This window comes from Lasioglossum baleicum, chromosome 9, assembly GCF_051020765.1.
Source record: "Lasioglossum baleicum chromosome 9, iyLasBale1, whole genome shotgun sequence".
NCBI classification, from domain to species: Eukaryota; Metazoa; Arthropoda; class Insecta; order Hymenoptera; family Halictidae; genus Lasioglossum; species Lasioglossum baleicum.
This window is the reverse complement of record NC_134937.1, coordinates 8627186-8645500: the sequence shown is the minus strand read 5'-3', so window position 1 is coordinate 8645500 and position 18315 is coordinate 8627186. Positions and strand designations below refer to the sequence as shown.

General features: G+C 42.1%; 1 protein-coding gene across 1 annotated transcript in view; it reads left to right on the top strand.

Moving 5' to 3' along the window:
* Window positions 1–338: 338 nt before the first annotated feature.
* The window catches only part of Mctp (multiple C2 domain and transmembrane region protein), a 78473-nt gene continuing 60496 nt past the window's right edge, over window positions 339–18315 (top strand). Inside the window, exons 1-8 of the transcript XR_013009650.1 lie at window positions 339–1040; window positions 1316–1908; window positions 1986–2315; window positions 2389–2457; window positions 2768–3323; window positions 3399–3678; window positions 3766–3951; window positions 4038–17957. The gene's annotated coding sequence lies outside the window, so the exon portion shown is untranslated. The remainder of the gene's footprint in view (window positions 1041–1315; window positions 1909–1985; window positions 2316–2388; window positions 2458–2767; window positions 3324–3398; window positions 3679–3765; window positions 3952–4037; window positions 17958–18315) is intronic.

Genomic DNA, 18315 nt, shown 5'->3' with positions numbered 1-18315 from the left:
GTAAACAGTAAGAAATATATGAAAGAGTTGAAAAATCTATTTTTTCAACACATAGATGAAATATTAAATATTTCTACAATCTCTCGTATCTTATTATTGCTGATCTTTACTTCAGCCTTTGTTTACATATAGTCGACAACAAAACGTCAAATATTAATAACTTATATTCGAGGTATTTACTTACGCGTGAAATGGCTGAAATAAAAAATCTTGCTTGAAGTATAATATATCGCTTGTTAGAATATTTAACGAGAACGTTTACGAGGGATGCATGTGACATTATACGGGGCTATTCTTTCTAAATTTCGTCGCGTGCTATATATACTAGAAAATCGCGCCGGCCATTGCGCGCTCGTGTTTTGGTTCTGAAAAGATGGCGGACTCTTGTTTTCAAGATCGGTCACACTGGATTACGATAGTTTTGAAATGTACTAGAAAAGTTGACATGTTATACATGTGATATTGTCGAGTGCATAAAACCATTATTACGACGGATTTGCTTGCTGAATCGAGAAAGTTTCTTTAAGCGTTGTGAGTGACGCGAAAGCGGTGTCTTCAGCGTGCGGATCATACGAACAACGATACGAGTGGTTTTCTTCAAAGATTTTTGTTGTTTTCTGTGCGAAACGCTGTCCGAGAAGCTAGAGAACAATATCGTCCCCGACGAGAAAAATGGTTTAACTCCGACGGATGTTTACGATGTTCGAGATCCCGATGATTAGTGCATCAGCAACAGTTACTTGGTTAGGTTGATTGGCTAGGTAGATGTTGTACCTATGATATCTGAACAACGTTACACGTGTTCCTCTCGGTGGTTCACGTTAAAACGTGACATTGCAACGAGTTCATAGACAATCTGTTAAATGTATTGTTCTAACTTATAATGGCGAACAGTGACTTTGATATGGAGCTCTTCGAGCGAAGGCTCCACACGCTGAAGGATTCCCAGGAGTCGATTCAGGGTCTCTCTTCCTGGTGTCTGGAAAGGCGACAACACCATAAAAAGATTGTTGCTACGTGGTTGCAGGTTCTAAAGAAAGGTAGGTTCCGTAACGTTTCATAATCAAAGTTACTTGAAAACTACATGTATTTAGATATCAGATGTTCCCGGTCCACTGCCCCAATGTAATCTCAGTTCTTAGTTTACTAAGTATCAGAATTTTTAAATTACTTTTGGGATTACTCGCTATAGTTTTAAGTGTCTATCAAAATAATGTGTGTTTTAATTGCATTTCAAATGTAATTTCATTAATGTACAGTTTACTCCATCGCTTTTAACACGATGGATGATAATGTAATATGTTTTATATAACAGTGAAAGTCGAGCATCGTTTGACGCTCTTTTATCTGGCAAACGATGTTATCCAATACTCGAAGAGAAAAAATTTCGAGTTTGTGGAGTCGTGGGGGACAACTTTGCAACGTGCAACAACTATGGTCAGGGACGAGAAAGTGAAGCATCGTATACTGAGGATATTTAAAATATGGGATCAGCGACAAGTATACGACGAAGAGTTCCTCGCGGACTTGTCTGGATTAATTTCGGCAGCTCCGAAAAAGAAATTGGATCCACAGCCGACAACAGCGCCGGAAGAGTTTCAAGCTGCTCTACTTATTTCTACTATGAGATCGTGTGCCACGTTGGAGCAAGCAACAGACGCAAGATTACGAGACTTAAGGGAAAGTAATATAGATGTAGAAAATGCAGAAGAGCTATGCGCTTCTTTGAAAGACAGAAGAAGGGTCGAAGATGCTGAGAAGGAAGTTGATTTGGCAGTGAGAAATGTTGAAAATTATGTTCGTGCATTGGAAGCAGAGATTAGGGAAAGGACACAAGTGCTCGAATTGCTAGAACAAGCAGATCAGTTTTATGAAACTCAGAGGGGTGAAGTTAAAATAGTTACCAATGTAAGTATGGAACGAACAAGTACTATTTTTTTGTATTGGTCGGTATCATTCAGTGTGCAATACTTTCTTGTAAACAGGCATACAGGAATTTTGGAAGCCGTGTAAAAAATTTAAAGAAAAAGCTGGATGAACTCTTACCAACATTGGTTTCTCCGATCCCCTCGCCAGACATCAATGCTCCATCTCCGAGTCCTGACAGTGATATAGATCTACCAGGAGACGAAAATCAGACTCAAAATCAATTGGGAATGATAGATGTGGCGCCACCATCTATGTATGGGTCATATTCGCACGAGTACGATCCTGTGCCTGTACCAGCTCCAGAATTGGGTCAGGGCAATGATTCCGGTGACTTCACCAATAACTTTTCGTCCTTTATAGGAGGAAATATGGATTTTGGTAGTATGGTAAGAACTCTCAGCCAGAAAATCTTATTATTGCATGGTGCCAGGGTCATTATGCATGCTGTTATTTTTACAGAGAAATATATTCAACGAAAGATCGTCAACGCCTACTGGAATGTCACAGCAGTATAACGACTCTTTAGAGGTACATCTATCAAAATCTAGGGGTTAGGCTACCTTGAGTGTGTTAAATTCGTAGACATCTTTTGCAATTTTTTTTGTACAAGAATTGAATCAAAGTGAAATTTGGAGTATGATCTGAAGTATTATACAAATTATAAGGAGTAATTGTTTATGTCTTTATCCAGTGTGGCCTAACCCCTTAAGAATAAAATATATCTCGTATCAAGGTGGTAGACTCGTTTCTAGTTTCTAGTAATTAGCACCCTTGCTATCCTGGAAACACGAGTCTACTTCCTTAAAATATTATTCAAACTTTACACGTTTTCTTCCAGGCTAAACCAATAGAAGTAATCAATATGAGGCCCTCCAAAAACGAAAGTACTAACGCGGACTTTAATATCTCTAGTTTCTTAAAGACTGTTCTTCCTTCTTCTGACGGAACACAAGATCCTGGTGGAATCCCAGGTCTTGGTCTAGATATTCCCGAGTCCCAAGTAGGTTCCCCCCAACGTACCAACTACAGACATTCACCTGTGTTAGGACAACATCCTGTAACCCCTGTGATCTCAAGAATGATGGGTAGTCAAAATACGCCCATGGGCGTGAATAATTGCCAAATGACCCACAGTACCCCACTGCCTGTCCGGAATTTGTCCGGCGAGTCACATACTCCCTCCCCGTACTCCAGTCAAAACAGTCAGAGTAACATTACCGTACCCTTCGACGGCCCCACTAACAATAACACAGTCAACCCGTTACCGCCTCCTCCGTTACCTCCGCCGATATTTCTCGACGATGAGAATTGCTATAATAAGTTGCCACCAAAATTCCCCACGTGGACACCGCCGAACGAATCTATCAAAGAAGCAGCCAAGTGGGAAGAAAAGGGTATGGGATTTTAAAACGTAGAACATAACGCCAGAGAAGTCTGATCTTAAAATAATGAATTTTTTTATAACGTAGCGGGTTTCGCTATATCTTCAGGAAAGAATAGCATGAATCCTAGTTGGTCCGGTGAGTGCGACGAGAAAACGAAAGTTTGGATGGAAGGTGAATCGGACAGATGGGATCCGAGCAACGAGACCACGTGGGTTAACCCAGTCAGGGGAAAAAGCGAGATCCTATCGGAAACGCCGGAATCGCCGCCGATGTATGAGAAAGCTGGATTCACAGACCCGGTAGAGTACGACGATCCTCAACCACAAGAATCTCTTCTGAGTACCACTGGGGATGTAGATCATAGGTGAAACATTTAGTAGTTGAACGGGATCGATCGATCTCGGAGACAACGTTCGATTCGCGTATGCATTACTAAACCACGTTTTTCTAGAGTGATACCGATACCGATGACGGTGGAGAATCAGCTGCCGTATCGATTGATGAAAGCGGCGGACGTCGACCACCGTAATTTGATCAGTCTAACGGGCAGTCCCGCGAATCACAATGTAAACGAGAGCTCGATGAGCACGATACCGAATAGCAGTACCTTATGGTCCTCGGGCGATCAGGATTATCGGTAAGTGAACGGTATACATAGCTCTTATCTCAGCAGCGTGTAAAAGTAATTTTCTTAAATTAAAATCTTCACAATGCAAATATCAGGCAACACATGCAATCCGGTGATATCGTGGAAAGTGTTGACATGGAGATGTCCGACGACGAAACCGACAGTAAGCCGAAAGGGAGGGTGTTGGTGGACGTCAGGTCGCAGGATAGAGACATGAGAGTCGGTAATCCGCCGCCTTCCCAACACATGGACATGGACATGCGCATGATCCCGCTTCCATCCGGGCAAATGCCAGGTCCCCACGGACCAATGATGCAGGACGTGCACATGCATTCGGGACCACCTCCGCCTCCTCCTCTGCCGCCTCAGTTTCATCCGAACCAGGCACCGTTTCACCAGGATCAAGGAGACTTCCGTCACAATCCCTCGTCGGACTTTCATCCGTCTCAGTCGAATTTCCATCAGAACAGGCCACCGCCCGGCTTCCTACAGAACCAGCAGGATTTCGGTCAACAAGAATTTCATCAGATGCACCAGTCCCAGCCAGATTTTCCCCAGCAGGATTTTGAGTACCGGGAGAATCACGGCTTGAGACCGAACCCGGAGTTCCACGGCGAGTCGCAGATGCGCGGGAGGTATTCGCAGCCGAACGACCACCCGCACAGGGACATGCCGTTCCACCGGAACGATAGAGGAGGTCGGGGAGGTCGCGGATTCCCGCGGAATCGAAGAGACAGGTACTCGGACGATCACAACAAACAAAGGAATCTGCTAAACAACCGAAAGCCACGGTCCCTGGATCAACATCAGAGGTCGTCACCGGAGATCCTACCGAATAGTCGACCTCTGCTGCTCCAGCCACCGGATACGGTGGTGATCCTCGACGAGGAGGGCATGCCGATTGGTCTTCCGGACGACAAGGACACCCTGGAGAGTGGGGATCACGCGCCGGACCAGGACCAGGATGACAATCCTCAGTTCCTTTCGCAAGACCGTAGATCGTCACACGGTACTCCGAACTCCCGCGACCTGGACCAGCCGCCTTACGCAGGCGGATCGAGTCTCGTGCACGAGCACGAGTCCGAGCCCGGGACCTCGGAGCCGGAGGATCAACCACCGCTGAACCAAGTGACGGTCGTGCCCGTAGCAGCGGACTCGAAGGACTCCCAGCTGAGTCAGTACGTGCCGATCTCCGAGTACGAGGAGCACGTTGAATCGGAACCTGTAACATCGGAAAAGCCCCGTGACAGCGAGTCGCCGGACACGGCCTGCCAGGAAATGAGCTTCAACGAGCAGCAGGCGCAGCACATGAACCAGCAGATGGAGGATCTGGTGAACACGTCGAATAATGATCTGAAGCGACCGTCGACGAATGGCGGCTTCGACGATCAGGCCGACGAGCACGTCAACAAGAAACGGTTGCTGTCGAACGGACCCCAGACACCGACCGGATCCGATTCCGGTCTGAACGGACCGATACCTCAAGCGTCGGCGGAGTCCCATTCAGGCATCTACGAATTCGACGGTCCGTTAGGGCCTAACTTCCGGCCACGTCTCGCCGGTCCCGTCCCGTTCCCACCGTGGAGAGGCGGTCCACCCCGTGGCCGAGGGTTCCGCGGAGGACCCAGGGCTCCCTGGATGGATAGAGGGCCCCGTGGCCCAGCGATTGGCAACTTCATGCCAAGGGGGATGAAACGCGGCGGTCAGTTCAGGGGCAACGGGTTCAGGGGTCGGGGACGGGGCAACAACTGGTAGATCGTTGCTACCCGATAAACAGGACGAACACTTTGTAAGCCCACGCATATGTGTGTGAGAGAGAGAGAGAGACACTCGTCGTTTTTTCTATTTCTGTACATATGTTGTTGCGAGCCGTCGAACTCGACCCCCTCCCACCCCCAAACGATATTTCGGTCTTTTGTGCCGCGTGTCTTTGGAGCCTCTAAGGCGGGGATCCTTCCGTTGGAGATCGGCCGTCTTCGTCCTTCGGAAGGTGCTCGGCGCTTTTGTGCGATTGATTCGCCTATATACATATATAAATAAACTATATAGATACATAGATATATAAAAAAGAGGATGTATCACACAGAAAACACGGAATGGAGCTCGAACTCACCAATACTACACACGTTCTCCGTTTAATAAGATCTAGCTGTGTATCGTCGGGGCGGGTCCCGCGCGGATCGACGAGATCATTGAATCGTACTATGGACGCGGGAGCCGCCCCGGCGATGATGGTCGCGCGTTACCTTCTAGGATCGTAATGTAAGTCAATGATAAAAAACCTCTCTGTTTTACGTGTAAAATGCGTTCACGAGTACGATCGAATATTTATCGGCCAGGATCTCGGCGAAAGAGAATTCTCGTCCCGTCTTCGCGGAAACGAATCAAGAACGAGAGAAGCAAGACGGCGGATGAGGATCGAGAGGATCATGTCAAGGTCGAAGGACCAGGTGGGCCAAGGTCCCTTGTCTCGTTTCTTCGTTCGCCTCCGCATACGAACACACGGATCTGCTGCTGCCTGTTCGACCGTCGAACGATCGTGTCCCCCGTCGTGGATTATAAGCAGGCGTGTCAATGAACTTTCAAGCTGTATTAATAAAAATGCAATGTTTATGTTCTGGTCCAGTTCGTACATTTCCCCTGTTTTTATATATATTTTTTTTTTGCGACCGGGATCAGAGGAGCGGCAGAGCTCGAACGAATCGATCATGCTCTCTTGTCCTCGCCTCGCGAGGGGGGAGAACCGCAAAAACACTGTACCATTTTGTATTTTTGTTTCTGGTGTATACCCGAGAACCATAATGGCGTACGCGGTTCGGCCTAATCGTTTTTAGTTCCGTTTCTCGTTGCTGTGTTCCTTTTCATATTTTATCGAATTACGTTCACGCGCGAACACCATAGACACCACCGCTTTTACTCACGGTGCACCGTGGAAGGAACTGCGTACCGTCACTACTAGACTGCGGACTTTATGCACCTCTGACAAGAATGAGTAGCTGCAGAACAATAGAAAGATTTTTAAAAAGACCGTTCTCGTGAATATTACTCTGGACCTACCAAAATAGTTCAACAAGGACAGAAATTCTTTCGATTCTGCACAAAGATCCGCAGTCGAGTTACCACAGTCCTCGTGCACTCTATAAAAGGCCGTTTTTTTCTGTTAAAAGTAGACACTAACTTCGTTTATGTACGTACATTTGTTTCTTAACAAACAGAGCGATGTAAGATGTGTTTCACAAAAAAATGTTTGTAACTAGTAAAACAGAAGTGTATCGATTGGTGATTAGTATAGAGGTATTATTATTATCATCATCGTGACTTCGTCTGTTAATAAATAAATATGTGACCACACGAAGTTAGTATCTGTTTCAACGAGGAACGCGCGTACATGCGAAACTTTGTATAAATCAATCGAGACAGGGGATTTCTTTTATTACTATGGATGTGCCAGGATCTATTGCGTATTTTTATTCACCTTTCTTTTCCAGTTGTTTTATTCTTACGGGTCGAGCGAACCGACGACGCTTACACGCATTTCGAGGGTTAAAGTTCTATTTTACCGCGCTCGTGGCTTGGCGCAGTGGTGCCTCGAATACGCAATACTTTCTGGGATATACTATTATTGTCAGACTAGTCGATTTTATGCATTTTCGAATAAAATGAAGACTAGCAATCCCTCGCCCGGTCTTTGTTTTATTTTCAATTTAATAGAGGATCCTGGGCGGAATAAACGAAAATGAGTCTGTAAAATTTCAAATTGGAATGAATTTTTTCTGTTGACAATTTCATAAAATTACCGTCCAGGTGAATTCTATAAATGCAGAAAATCCATGGTCTAGTAGATAATCACTGTCATCGACAGTTCCGGAAGCGTCCATTGTATTTCGAGCGGGATTTCGTTAGTTTCTTCTTTTTCGAAAGGGAACGAATCATTGTCAGCCGGATAGTATAGACGCATATTGTTAGCGAGCGCACGTGAAATTAGCGTATGGCAAAGTTCAATCCTTGGAAACCAAATGATTGTTTAATAAAACATTGCAATCCACCGAGGACCCCTGACAACACTCGATCGACGGACAGATCTCGCGCGATGTACACCGAACTCTGCGCAAATCATTCGACTTGAACACGTCTTCCGGATTAGCACCCACGCAAATTGTACTTTCGCCATCCCAAATCAGTATTTATGCTTTTATAATAATCCCACGATCCATCGGAACGTATCAGAATTGTTATTATCGGAGGAAGCACGAATTCAACTTTTATTTACGTCTTATACCAAATCTTGTTTGCTTTCCAGTAGAGCTTTGACTGCTGCAGAAATTTATTACAAATATTTTCCTACAGTTTTGCATGTATATTCAATCAACATTGAAATACTAGTGCAGTTATTCACAATCACAGATCATTCGCACACGTTCGACCATAACGGTGTTCCAACACCTGCGGCAGCCAAAGCTTCAATGGTTTTATCAGGGAGTGAAATAAGAGGATTTATTTTTAGTTTTGCTGAAAATAGAAGTCGTGAAAATTGATTCCGCTTTTCGTTGCGCCGGCTGTTAGATAATCGTGAATTTTATAAAGGCATAAAGTCCGTTTATCGACAACAAATATTTTATTCGTTTCGTTTCTTTTGTCAAGTTCACCGACGACAATTTAGTCGATTTAGCAGGTTGTCCCATAATTTGGCACTGCACGGTCTTCAACGCTTCCTTGCGCTTGGCAGAGCAATTTTCGCGATCACTGACAAAATAATCGAAAGAAGAGCTTTCAATTCTTCGGTTCTCGAGAAAGATGCGATAATTTCGGGCTACAGATATTTTTATCGAGGACGTTCGCGTAACGATGAGCGTAAAATTTGCGAAACTGAAGAAAATTTTGAGCGTCGATGGCATTTGAAAATTTGTAACCATTGTGCGATGACTTCCGATTTTAGAGCGGCTACAATTCGTATGAACCGCGTATTGTACATTCCTGTTGCGCAGGGAAATTGCAACATTCATCCAAACAAAATACAGCTGATGAAAATCTGTGATTGCGACTGTAAAACCGGCTGGTTTAATTGGATCGATTGTGTAATAACAGTCGTTCAATATCGAGTGGACATGCCACTTGCGCGAGTACACACCACCTCGAACTCGGTTCGTTGGTTTTCCCCGGCGTTGCAATTTTTTTTGCGCGCAACAGCACGTCGCGTTATGCTTTATGTTATTTATTAAGTCTGTGCCTTATCGCTACTCCCTTGTACGCGGCTAACTATGCAAAACCATCGGTAGACTCCTGCTTTACAGATCATTATCGGGTTTGACGAATGATGGCGGTTACCACTTGCAAATCCAATTGAAAATTGTATATATCGTTCGTACATGTTCATCGACACGTTGATTGAAGAACTGCAAAAATTCTGCAGGTCCATTCGAGGTCTCTTTTGATTCTCTTGCATGTCGCGATCCTGATCGAAATGCTAAAACAACTGCTCCATAAAAAGTAACTGCGGCTGGGACCGTCTTACGAGTGGAATGAACAGGAGCTACAAAAAAATTGTAGAAAGAAAGAAAATTGTTGTTTACAGAAAAATATATAGAAGAGAACTGTAGGGCCTGTAAATGCAAGATTATCTTAATTGTTTCGAATAGGCAGCAGTCACGTGTCGACCATTTACATAGTGGAAAATGTTGGCACAGGCGTCAAGGACTATTGGAGAAAATCTTGAGGGAAGTACAATTGTTTGGAACGGCCTTGAAAGCTGGATTAGAGGGAGTCTAACGCCATAATCCTGAGCAGAGGTTGTTGATTATTGATTGCCAAGTCGCCAGTTTCTGGGCTGACCTAATAGCTTTTCCGTTTTCGAAGCATCCGGGTTTATGGACGATCCTGTATCGACGACCATGCACCCGTGTATCGTGCAGACGATCGAGAACGTCTCGGTTCTCGGTTATGGCAACGTGAACCAGCGAATTCATCGGCGTGCGGAATCGCCACGCGAAACCTGCGTGCGGGCGTATCGATTTTGCACGGCGACACGTTGTATGCGTGATTTAAGGTGGTCAGCCGTTCGCATGCGATATCTCGGCGAAACGATTTCTCGGGGAAAATGGCCAGAACAGTGCCGAGCTCGTACGGCCGCTCTCACGGTCGCGTGAGTTCCCGAGTTTCTTTCGCGAAAACTGGAATTTTGCCGACAAGTATTCGATCGAACGAGTGAACGCGAACAGCAATCGTAGATTATTTGTAGAAAACACTGTGAGTGTCCGAAGTTGAAATGTTCTTGAAAAAAGAAAATATTCATTTTTATGGGTTCTGTGTGATTTTTTTTAATGTCATTCTAGGTTGATTAATTAGACTTTTAGTATGTGGCTCTTTTGATATTGTAGAAAGTAAGCTATAACGGATAAATGTAAAGCAAAAAGCGACGTTCTTTTATCTTATTTATTTATAGGTTTATCTTTAAATTAATTATTAACAATTAAGAATAAATTGTTCCTAGCTTGACGCTCACGGTGTTTTCTGCAAGGAGTCTGCAATTATTCGCACATGTATCAAAAGTACAGGGTGATTCTCTTGTTAAGAAACTACCCGATCAATCAATTTCTTCATTTGTACATAATAAAAATCACTCGAAATCGTGATAACTAGATTTTATGCATTTACGACAGGTATGAGTAGGCGAAATACACAATTGTATATACATTAGAAGAATTTAAGAACAATCCTACACTATTTTCGACTTATCAAAAAGACTCGGAGAATTTTTATTTCGCATAAAGATGCGCAGATTAATGATAGCTTTGAGTAAAAATGGCGTCTCTTACGAGACAATCATCCTGTTGAAAATGTTCTCATGCGTGTTTGACGAACACTGAATACTTTTTTTTGTTTCGCGGAGGACAAAACTTTTCTCTGCTGATGATGTTGATGTGTGCAACTGAATGCATGTCGTGAAACGACAGTCATGAAATGATATAGACTGCGATATCTTTTATTTTCGTTCCGGAAGATTGTGAGAGTGACTATTGTAACTGCTTCAGAGCGGTGGTGTATGTTAGAGAAATAGAATAGAAGAGTTGTCAATTCGTTGGAAGAAACAATGATCCGCGGGATAATAAATATTTTCGTCGATTTCTTTAGATAGAGAAAGAAAGTAATTCGACACCGAGGCAGTCATTTCCTCCGACACGATCGCACACTTCGAACGTGTACACCGCGTTCTTTCATTCTGTATACTGCAAATAAAACGAAGATACTTCCTTCTGTCTTGATCATGTTACTCAAATGATGACTCTTGCATTCTACTTCTTTCACTGTCGGCGACACGCGCATATTCTGTGTTTGCCACCGCGATTAAGTTTCATTAGAGATGTTTAATTAATCGACGACTCAGTCGACCAGTCATTCGAATAATTTTCGATGGAGCTGACTATCCCATAAACAGTATCGTTTGCACAGTTCGTTTCGAACAGAAATAAATCATTTTCGTCTTCCTTCCTCGATAGATCATTTGTCTTATTCGTTTAATATTTTGTTCTGAACTTGACATTTTATTTGGCCTATCAGCTACGAAACTACAAGTATTCTGCGAGAATAGCTGTAATAAACAAATTTTAAAGAGAATCGAACAAAATGAACCACATAAGATCGTTAAATGAGTAATGATGGACTATTTTGTGCAATAGTGCACCGATGCTGCTTATGGGATATGAAAAGTGCTTGGCGTGAACTTTCCTGGCGAATATTTGTAGGAAAATCGATGCACGAATCAAGTAATCGTGCGAAACACGTGGCCGGTTCAGTGTTAACGATAGAAGGAAATATTTTTGCGAATGTGTGTAAATATTCTTGGCTCTCGATCATCGCGAAGCCGATGTGCAATTTCTCACGCGATTGTGTCGCGATAAAACCGCTCGGAACTCGAAGGATCCTCGAGGAACGTTGCTCCCTCGGGCGTGTTCATTATGCGAAGAAATAGTCGGAACACAGAGTGAGATTTTTTCATTTCGCTCACTGTTTTAGTAGAATTATGTATTGCACCTCGATGACGAATACTTAAACCTGTCAGATGTACAATTTAATTCGTAGTCCTTTCTTCTGAAATTGTTGAAAACGATCTCCATCGCTGTGCGTGTACTCCGTTTCACAAATAGACTGCGGATCTTCGTGCAAAATAAAAAGATTGAGGGCCACGCGAATTAATTTGTACATTTAACACAATTGTTCCGCAAACGAGGCGGCAGACGAACAAATTTTTTTCCACATTCTCGATGAGCTTCTTGTGCGTACAATTTTGCTCTATACGGATTTTTAGATGTCGACTGATATTTAGTTGGACAGTTTTCAGTTCGCGATTTATTTTCGATGCTGAAGGTAACGGCCGATTGAAGAGAGCTAGTATTCGACTTCAGTGAAGTTAATTTTATCCGCGAAGCACACGCAGTTTGGCGATTAGCTTCGCGCGCGCGCGCGGATTGGCAGTGATTTCATTCTCGCAAGTCAGCGACTCGTCCAGCGAATTGTGGCCTGACGATCGAGTAGCCTTTAGCGTTAATTATCCGCAATTGTAACTAGACCGTGACCGTATCGAGCTTTATTTTTTTTTTCATTTTTTAAGTTCATTTTGTGAAAATGAGCAGCGGGGTCCGCTTTCCGAAATATTAGGTTGTTGCGTTTAGCCACGTTCGACTATACTCCTAGAGATCAGATCTCCTGGCAGATGTCGCAAATGTTTATATACAATATATATACATATAGTAAAATAATGCGTGCACTGTACCGTCTCTAAGACACGATTTGTAGTGACAATAAAATCGATTCGGAGCTGTACACAACTAATAAAAAGAATGGCGGAATTGGCGCCGGAGTTAGACGCGATCGGTGAAACTTGCAATCTTCGCGATGCGTACATCACTTTATTCGATCTTCCGACGAAGTCTGGAAAGTTTGGCGAAGCGATCGATCAGTCAAAGGAAACCTAACTAATCTGCCAAGTTCAGCGGGGAACGATCACTCTTCATTTTTCTGTTTGTTTTCGCGTGCAGAATCGCCGACTGAGTCGCTCCGCCATTTCACTGACGAGAAAGTTACAAACCGGATTACGTGTTCAGTAGACTTTTTAAATCGACCTAAGCACATATTTTAATTCACTCGATACGTTTTTCTCTAGGTTCAAGGACCGTTTTCCACCCTTCAAAGGAAAACACTGCAGGCATAGAAAACATATTTCTTATCGCTGCATTATATGAAACTGAGAGAGTGTTCCCATTTACAGACGTCAATTGTAGACAATTTGTAAAATAGAAAATAGTTAAACGAGTAACGAAGTCGGTAAAATTTTTTATTACAAGATAATTGTTGAGCTAATTGGTTTTGTAATATAAATTAATCTAACTAAATTATTAGGAAGACCGCAGTACTTCTTAGTTCGAGGGAACAGCAAACCACTGGAGGGTTGAACTTCTCTCATTACCACGTTTTTTTATACCTTAGGTTTCCAAAATTAATTATTTATGAATCCATCCTGTTGATCTGTTACCATTGTGTCGATTTGACATTAGAGAACAGGTTGTAAGACTGAGGGACAGACAAGGATTAGAATCGACTCGCCTCGGAAAAATTAAAAGAAAGAGAGAAATGAAGAACGGTGACAAAATGCGCAACAACCTAATATTCTTTGCCAGTTGTTCGGTTGGTTCGGTGCCAAGGGGGTGAGATCGCTCGTTAGGGACCCTGTGGTATAACCCGGGAGCATAACAAGCATGAGAAACCCGCGTCGTCTGGAAAAGTGCAACGTGAAAGGGAATGGGAGAGAGTTAATGCGTGCGGTGCATGCCACGGCCACCCGCGTCGTTCGAGTTCCATTCGAACGATTTTATCTCGGCTTAGGGGAGCGAGTATGGTCGCCACGCGTCGACGTCCAACGCGGAGGGCCGAGGAAGATCGATCGGTTCGAATTGATCCTAAGCGCGAAGTGCCTTCACTCGAGGAAACCGGAAACAAATCTTTTTCTTGCTGTCTCGATTTCCGGTGTCGCCGACTTCCGCTATCTCCTCTCATCAAGTCCTCGCATACTTGCAGAGTTCTGATAAAAAATGAGGAACCTCCTAACCAGGATGTTCAAAAAATTATTTGAACTTTTTTCGCGATACATTCCAGTCAGACTATTCAACACAAATCTTCATTTGTTAAAAGAATCGTTCGTTCCACGAAGAAAAGGTTCAAGCATAAAAGATGCTTCCTGCGTAGATCTATGAAGTTCGTCTCACGCATTTTTTTATACAATCAATAATTTAGGAGATAATCGAAAAAATACGATGGTATCGTCACTCACAGTGTTGGGCAAATTTTAAATAATAAATAAACGCGTGATTTTATAATTGCAAATAATAACTAAACTTTTTATTTAAATAAATTATTATTTCTTATTTGCAAATAAAAGATTATTTATTATTTGGATTCAGGTGGAAATCAAATAAATAGTTTTTGGTATTCTCTTATTTCTTGTATTTTGTATATACAGTGAACACGTGCGCGTTTATTTGTCTGCTACAGCAACCTTTTATTATTATAAAAAAATACAATTTAATTTATTATTTGTCAATACAAATAATAATTGAAATTGTATGTGTAAATAACAATTAACTTTATATTATTTTTAATAATTCATTTAGACTTGCTGAAATAATAAATAACTTGTTATTTAAATTTATTTATTGCCCAACACTGTGTGTCGTCACTTAATTGTTTTCATGTTCCGATACCGATCGAAATGAAATTTTGCACAGACTATTGATTTTATTTGAAGAATCTTTTAGGGGGTTATTAGACACCGGAAGTCGTTGAGCTCTCACGACAGTTAGCAAGTTGCAAATGTTGCGTTCGATTTTTCGTCACCGGGTGACCGTCTATTAATTTCCTCGAAATCGTCGATTTTCCGTTTGTTAAAACGACTAATTTGTTAGCGGTATACTATATTAGTCCGACTCTGTATGCTCTCGTCTTTTCGAAGGAAAGAGAAGAAACAAAAATGGCGGACGTGTATGATACGGGAGAGGACGTTTCCCCGTAGCGCTTTTTTCCTTCTTTTCTCTGATTTTTTTCACACAGTATTCGAGAACTTCCGATACGGTGCACGAAGGCAATCGATCTGAAGTTCTATTAATAAGCCAGACTCGATTATCCCGGACGATAATCTCGCGCAAAAGCAGGCCATTATTTAGTTATTTAATAATAGATCGTCGATGAGTTTTATATTCCCGCGTGAAACCGAACTCCTGCATACCGTGTATGCTGTCTATGATGTACATGTATATGTATATACATATATATATATTTTGTACGTTATACAACGAACGATTGTGAATGATTGTCGGTCCCCTGCGAGATCTTCATTTCGTTTGTTACGTTCCCGCGTGGGGAATGTATTTATAAGTGTGTCAGATCATGAATATAATGTATATATTATATATTATATTTGTACGTGTGTATATATGTATGTTTTGAAACGAGATACTTAAAGAGATCGAAGTTCGATGAAATATATATAAATATATGAATATATATGTATATAAGTATCGATGTTTCTGTTGTAATCGTTCAATCATCGTCGAGAAAAATCGTTATCGTTTTCATCTTCATAGCCGAATTCATTTTCTTGAGATTCTACAGGGTGTTACACGATAATTCAGAATATCTATACCGGATTCAAAATAGGAAAGCAGAAAATAAAATTTATGCGAACACCCAAATGCAAAGAATCCTTGAACGGCACTTCCGGTTGCTTCGTCTGTTACGCAATTCGCGGGGTTACATGCAAAGGGGCGAAAATTCTTTGCCGGAGAATTTCTCATAGTACAACTTTTCCAAAAGGCTTCCACGGAAGTCAACTTTTTTATCTAATGAAAATACGTTCTTTGAATTCTACATGTCTTGAATTATTCACAAAGTTCTTCGCGACAGATTCAGACAAGATCAGGATGATAACAATGTCCTTGATTCGATGCACGCTGCATTTATTTTCCACGTTACTTCGTCGTATTCAGTTTACAACAATTTCTTTTTCTTTCGTTGGCTGAAATTTTAACATCTATAATGAAATAAAAGAATGATTGTTTTCATTTATTATTTAAAGAAAATAATTGATAAAGTCTGCACCGAATGTTTTTTTTGGGACCCGTTAATAATTTCATCGATCACAGACGCCCCTTTGCAATTAACGCAGTCGATCCAACGAATTCAACCCTGTTTTCTGTGATTTTGTAAAAGGGGAGGCAGCCCCAGTTGTTGAATCGTGTATAAATCATTGAAAGCAAACCAGAAGTATATTTTTGTCTCGTTATTGCACCAAAAATGGCACGTCCTAGACTCGCGACGCCATCTTTGGGAAGAGAATGCAGAAGTTTCGGGATTCCGGATTTTCCGGATCTATTCGTTGAACATCGTGTCCGTGGCGAAATTATACGTCGCGGTATGATTAAATACAAGGGGGGCTGTCTGTTAATCACGTCGTCTCACGTCGCGTCGGATGTTACGACAATCAGCCATTATTATGTCATAATTGGCCTACGTCCGCGTGGCCGGGTTCCAACCGTGTTTGCCAACGTTTGGAAACGTCGCGAGTCTCGCTTGATCCCTGTAAAGGGTTTATGACCGCGACAAAGGCTCGAGATAACGATTTTTCACGGAACTTCCCAGCCGCGCGACGGCTTTAGTACGTAATCGTAAGTCGCAGAGTGCGCTGACTCACGGAACTGCCATCGTTGTCGGTAATTCAGCAACGATTTCCGCAACGTGCTTCGAAATTCGAGAATCTTTCGCCAAGAGCATTCCTCTTGTCTGCTTTGTTCTCTGAATCTTTCTCGATTCATGCACCATTTTCTATTTTCATTAGCTGTAGTATGTCTATGTGCAATCGTTGGACTGCAAATTGGATGCATTTAAAGATGTCTTCTATTTTCATTCAATCATTAGACTGCGAATTTTATGCATTTAAGTGCAGCTTTCTATTTTCATTCTATCATTAGACTGCGAATTTTATGCACTTATTTTTATGCATTTAACTGTATTTTTCATGATCGGACAAGAAATATAATTCCACATTGTATAGTCGTCAAATAGCAGTGGAATGCTTCTGTGATCAGACAAAAGATATAATTTTATTATTTATAGTAGTTAGCTAACAGCAGAATATGGTTCTGACCCTGATCAGATAAGAAACATAATTGTACATTTTATAGTGGTTAGGTAGCAGAGTAAAATGCATCTGACCCTGATCAGATTTAACAAAACATATAATTCTATATTCACCTAACAGTACAACGATTTTCTGTTCCTGATCGGAGAAGTGATATAAGTTCGCTTATGTTCAGACAGTGGAACGCTCCTGTCTCTGATCGAACAAGTGATACGAGTTCTGTAACGTTCAACCAGTAGTAGAACGCTTCTGCCTTCGATCGGACAAGTGATATAAGTTCATCTGTAGTCAGACAGTAGTAAGATGCTCCTGTTTCCGATCAGACAAGTAGAACAAGTGCGTGCATGGCAGGGCAATGAATTTTTATGTAAAATAAAAATTAAATAAGAATATATTCAATAAAAATAATGTAACCATTTTTCTAAATTCTTTTAACGTTTTTACGGTCGCGCATTCCTACTAGCAATTTTTATTACAAGTGCATAAAATTCATATTCTAATGACAACAGACAAAGTTCAATCGAATTTAATACCAGTTTCATGTCCATCAAAGTCTATAAAACTGTAATCTGTACAAACATCTGCAGTCTAACAATTACTCGAGTACCAATCGATTGTTTCATGAAATTACGTTCTGTAAATTGAGTGTGTACGTGACAAGTATCGAAAGTTCTGTGTGTCGCATAATTGTACTTTGTTCTTTCTTTTCCAGTATCTTAGGATCGAAGGACATTAATCAGTGGACGCAGGCGTGTCCTTCCGTGACGTACTCTGAAGGAGGACTTTTCGCGGCCCAGGGGAAATCGAGACTGCTACAGATGGCGGTGAACAGGTAAGCGTGCAAATATTTTCACTGTAAACACGATACATGGCCTGGTAAAGAATAAATCGAGCGCATAGGTGGACGTTGAAACTCGTTTCTATCACGAACGCAATAACAAGGGGACGTTTGTTTCTAGAATGGCGGTCGAGTAAATATTATTCCACGCATCGGACTTAGTTTCTCACCGACAATTACCATTACAGATTGTATCGCGTATTACAGCGCAGTTCGTGTACACGTGGCACGCAATTCTTGAAACGCTTTCCGTTATGTATCAATTATGGGGACGTTGTTATACTTGCGGGACGTACGAATGCTTCGGAGCCATTGTATTTCATTACCGAGTAATTGCTGGCACTCGAGCATT